This window comes from Charadrius vociferus, unplaced genomic scaffold (assembly GCF_000708025.1).
Source record: "Charadrius vociferus isolate BGI_N301 unplaced genomic scaffold, ASM70802v2 scaffold1064, whole genome shotgun sequence".
Taxonomy (NCBI): Eukaryota; Metazoa; Chordata; class Aves; order Charadriiformes; family Charadriidae; genus Charadrius; species Charadrius vociferus.
In genome coordinates, this window is record NW_009648143.1 from 877338 (window position 1) to 883337 (window position 6000).

A 6000-nucleotide genomic window follows, 5' to 3' on the forward strand; every position below is an offset into this window, starting at 1 on the left:
ACATTTAGCCTGGAAGCATGCGATTGCATTTCCTAATAAGGACAGAAAGGGTTAGAACAAACATCTCGTGAATCTAAACATGTCGGAGAGGAGATGTGTTGTTGTTGGGGGGGTCGTTTGCTTTTTTTTTTTACCTCCAGAACACATTCACTTTGCTTATCCCCCACAATCCAGAAGCTCTCTTGCTTTATAATATACTTGCTTCAATAAGCAGAGCAGCAAAAGATACAGCCTTAACTTCTTCCCCAACGCCTACATATAGCAAGACAAAGTAGCAGAATAGAAATCCCCAAAACCTCAGAAGCATGACCGAGACATTCTACAAGAGAAACTTAGTCCACTGCGGCAGGGAATCCAGGAGAACAGTGCCACGTGGAAAATCTTGGACCGAACCCAATCAAAGTCTTAGAAAAAACAGTGAAGACCAAAACAGGTAATAAAAGCCTAGTATATTTACATGAATATAAAAGGGTAGGGGATTTAAAATGGGGGAAAGCAGAATTTTGAAACAAGAAGAAACAGGAACCAGGGGATCCAGCTAGGCTGCTCAAGACACGAGGTCATGAAGAGGCAAGAAAAACACCAGACTGGAAGGCTGCAAATTAAAGGAGAAAGTTTAATTAAAACCAGTGCGCTTATGCACATGCACACACATATACACAATCTTAACTACATTAGAAGACTGCTCTGCACACTTATATCCTTGTTCAGGTGTTGGGAGAAAGTTAATTTCCAGTACAGGCTATTGAAATCAATCGGCCTGAAGAAGCATAAAATGCTTCTGAAAATTGAGTAGGAAAAACTGAAAAACGGAAGTAACTTTTTTCAGTTGGGAGTAAGTGTAATGAATAAGTGTAATGTTTATAAGGATTCTTACTATGCATCTAGATGCACATGCTAAGCCATAATCAAGTAATCTACGTGAAGTAGCCAAAGAAAATATTTGTGAGCATTGAAAAAAGTGAATAAACTTCAGCTTAGTTTTTCTGTGAAACAATTACTGCTAAAAAGAAATATTAAGAATACTTACCTATCCAGGACCGGAACTTGGATCTCTAAAAAAAAATGAGAAAAATCTAGTAAGTGACAATGTAAAAATTACATGATTATTCAATTATTTGCTACATAGTATTTAAATAAGGCATTTAAAGTAGTTACCTGCTATTGATGTGCTGAGTGTTCATCTTCACAGGAGATTCCAAAAATTTACTAAGTTTTAAAACTATGTTAATCCCCCTTTTTTTTTTTTGGCACAAATAAACGTTTAAGCTACTCATGCCAAGATTCCCGATTGCACAGCTATGACCTGGACAAACACAAAGGTGTTCTTCTGTACCAAAGACCTGATTCTTCAGAGATGAAGATTAATAATTTGGTCTTCAGGGCAGGCATTTTTCATCATATTCTGAACAGCAGTATAAAAAGGTCAGGTATTTGTCCCCAAATACAATCAGTATGTGTACACACTATATGAGATACAATATAAGTCCTGAAACAGAAGTGCTACATAGGTTGAATATTTTCTTGCTGTTTAAGAATAGGTAGGTAATGAGTAAGATGGAAGGTCTAGAGCTATATCCACATTAACGTGTTATGAAAAAAAGCAGGGAGGGAAGCACAGCTATGAGACTCCATAAAGTATCAAACAAGCCCTTTAAGAAAAGGAAAAAAAAAATCAGGTACACATTTCCATCTGCACAGTTTTAATGCAAAAAATCACTGAAGTTTAACACCAGGACTAGGTAGCATTCTAAAGAATGCTGGAAAATACTACTTTGTGATTGGATGCACTAACAGAAAATTTGACAGCTACTGCAAAAGATCATCATAATTATAAAACACTGCATTGACTTATATTTTTATTTTATAGTTTTATGATAATGATACTCATTTATAAAGACAGAAGTCACTGTAAAAATCTCACAGCATGTCATTTCATCTCTGATGCAGAGTTGTTAATAATGTGTAGAGTAACAAGGTTCTGATGCAACTCTTAAGATTGCCAACTTAGAAAACTCATTATAATATTAGCATTTCCTGCCAGATATATCTTTAGCATACCTGACATGAAGTGAAAGTATCCTCTCAATATACACCATATTAGCACATTTAGAAACGAGTGACACATGGTTTGTTGAAGAAATGCTGCTTGTAGAGCATCAACACTCCACAACAGATTCACTTGGCACCTACGCCTAGCATAAAACACGCTTTCCTCAGCTGCATCTGGGCATTGCTACCACACTGCTGGAGTTCCACTCTCTTCTCTCGAGTTACAAACTTCGAACAAGCGGCTGGAATACTACGGATATTTTGCACAGCCTTACCCTTTCCGAATAGTCCTGATTTTTTTTTTTTTTTTAATGCTGTTAGATCCATACGAGTTAATTTAGAAATAATTACAGATCGAGGAACAGTCCAGAGTCTACTAACAGAAGGCTGACCAAATTCTGAATACTGCAGAAATACCAGTTCACTAGGGAGAGATCAAAACATGTCACTGAAGTATTTCAGAAGTTCATATGACATGCAGTTTGTTCCTTCAAGAATAAGAATGTTCTTAGTAATTTTATTCTCTCCTAATTATTCTTCTCCTTTTCTCTCCTTTCAGCAGCTCTACCTTTTTCCTAATTAAGGGTAACCTATTAAAGGACTTTAGTCTTTATTTCTTCTGTAAATTATCCATAAAAATGTGTTTCTTAATTTCCCTTTCTTTGGCAGTTACTTCAAACACAAATCACTCTCTCTTCTTAAGATCAGTTTTGCACATGATCCTCCAAGGTAGGATAGTTAAGGGCAATTATCTTGACAAGTTTCCTCTTAGTGAAAGACATGAAGAGCTGTGGATAGAAAATAAAAAAGGAAATTTGCAATTAGCAAAATTAGCAGCAGAATCTAAATTCTTTGCTGAAGTTGTTTATACAAAACAGCTTGTACACAGTAAGACATCAAACTGCAAAACAGTTCTTAAGCATCCATTAGCAGGATACACTTTCTAGTTCTGTTTCTATGTTACTTTTCTGCATGATGTACATCTTTTTGTGAATAGTTCAAAGACTTAAATAACAGTGTCAGCCTTCAATCAGTTTTCTGCTTTTATAAAAGCAGAAAATGTGTTTAAATGCCAGCAAGCCACGATGTCAGCTTAGGACGTATCTCAAATTTAGTCCTCAGAAGGTGGTGTGTGAGGGCCTACAAACACAAATGAGCTCCCAGAACAGTTTAAAAGTTAGATTGTTTCAAGGCTTTAGATTTGTTTCCATAGGCAGACAATGAATTAATTCAAAGAGCAGCAAGAGTAGTCTCCTAAGATCTGTTTAGTACTTGTACAGAAGTAATTGTCTGAGGTTTACTACGATTTCTGCAGCAACATGCAAAGTGTAACAAGCTCATCCTTGTTGTAAGTGGGCTTACACGTGCAAACTGCCTGGATGGTGCAGACGGCTGTTACACCTATGCACCAAAGCTCCCCACAGAAATGAAGCGTTACTAGTGTTTTTGCACCCGTGTTTTTGATGCGTGGGCACATCAGTGGGTTGTTGTCAACATGCTGTATGTTCTGCTTCCTGCATTTGTCCCTGCACCTCCTAAATTACTAATTATGTTTGTTATCACAAGAAACAAACTAGTTTGTGCAAGTGAAACAGTTAACCAAGCCATGTCTGCTGGGGGTCAGAACTAGCAATTATTCAGATAATCAAATTCAATCCTCAAGTTACACAAAAAGCTGTTTCCTATCATCCACTACTACAACTAGAAAAGAATGAGAGTGCTAAGAGGAAAAATGGCAGAGGCTGGCAGTCAGCATTTCAAAAGAGCCTCCTCAAAAGACCCTTCCTCTTCCACAAATGCACAAAATGCTATCTTTTCTCATCCTTCTCCATAGCACCAAAATTAATGATTACTGAAAATTACCTGTTGCAGGGTATTCTTTGTCCTCCTTGTCCTCCTTTGAGCTCATTTTCCATGTCTGGCCATTTTCACAAAGCTTTAGCAATGAAGAACTGCCAGATCGGTGAAGAGAAGTTTGGTTTTGTTTTGGGTTGCAGGGGTTTTTTTTGGTGGGTTTTGTTTTTTGGTTCGTTTGTGGTTTGGGTTTTTTTTTAATGACCATTGTTTAATAAGTTACTAGAGCTTTGGCTGTCATACATCAGCACTGTATTCTTCAACAACCACCAGGCAAGCTGGCAAACTAAAACACTATGGTATTTGTTATTAAGGCTGCAGAAACTTTTGCATGCAAAGAACACACCGCATAGACACATCCACAGTGGTTTAAATGTTCGTTAAAGTGAATTTCAGACAAAGCCCAAGTGGCTTTAAGCCACTTCAATATTTGAATTTCTGAATTAAATGTTGGTCCCCAAAATATGAAAGATCTCACCTACTGTAATTTGTACATTTCATATGTGACTTACCAGAGCAACTAAAGGCTAAAAAAGGAGTTTAGGAGAGCACAGATGAAAGGCATGCCCAAAGTTTCTGTGGACACAACAAATACAGCTTAAAACAAGACAAACAGAAATAAAGTTTGACTGGAAAGAAGCACCAAGAAAAACACCTTCATCTACGCCATTCAGGAACAGCGTGAATGCATTTTCCCTTTTTTTGTTAAATCTGATTAGAAAAAAACAAAACAGCCCCATCAAACAAACTACTCAATACAGAGAAGAAGCATCTTAGCTCGAGAGCAGCCTGTGAATCAAGAAAAACACGTTACTGATTTTCTGCCAGTATATTTAACAGGAATATCTAATTTGTACACTACAAAAGGAAACATGTAAAGAAGATGTCCTAGATAAGATTTCTAGGGAATTTGGCATTTCTGTTTGACTCCGAATAATTAAACAATAAAGTCACCTTTTAGGCTTTTTGTTGCAGCCACTAATAGAAATCTACTTAAAATCGGAGTATCTCAACACAGTTACCTGAAAAAAAGACTGGAGTTAATTTAAGAGCTAATAGTGCAGACTAACTGCCAAAATTTTGAAATTAACATTTAAAACAATTTGAAAGCAAGTACTTAGTAGGGTTTTTCCATAAAAGTATTCCAGGCATAGAGACTGCAACTCCCCAAATACTACCTCCTTGGAATCAGCAGCTCTCTAGCACAAGACTTCTACTCAAATACTAAGAGCATAAATCTATTTCTGAGGTTCTTGTAATACTAATGTTGAGTCAGATATTGTGATACAAAAGAATTAAGCAAACCCAAGAAACTAGAGGACATTAAATTAGAAGATATGCAGAAGTTTGAGCAACTTAAGAGCAGCGACAGTTTCACCGTTGACCCCAAATTCTCAACCTAGTTTCTAAGTTCATCATCCACAGAAGGAATTAAAGAAATACAGAAAAATGCCTGACACCTGCCTCACACTCAGTAAATTCCAAAATTAAATACCTTCTAGCAGTATGCTGTACTACATCTCCCAATCTTACATTATTTTTCCAGGCCACCAACATATCCATTCGCTCTTCTGAGGGGCAGCCCAATTCCTTGCCCCTCTAATCCTGAAGCTAAAATAGTATGACAGCAGTTTGAGACACAAGACTTCCAAACTGAATCCAACTAAGACACCAATTTATTAAACCTTCACAATTACACAATTTTCACCACCTCAGCTCTGCTCACCCCACTCATTTTTGTAACTAAAGCTGTGTAAGAGTCCCACCACATATTTCATCACCATCATCTTGTGTGTCTATAAGTCCAATATAGTACCTGAAAGTTGGAAACCATCTTATTCCCCTTCTGGCATGTGAACTGCCAAATCTGGGCACCTTGTCACCCTTTGGTGTGAACGTTCAGTTGTCCACATGTGCAACAGAAGGAACTAAAACAGGTTACAAATGAGCAAGGAATTCTTAGAGGGTATCCAGAAAAGCAAGGGATTACAGAAGAAAAATAAGGACAGAAAATGCAAGGAAGGAAAACACAGAAGCAGCGGTTAAGTAGCAGTAACAGCAGTAACAGTTAAGTAGCACAGACCACAACCGTGA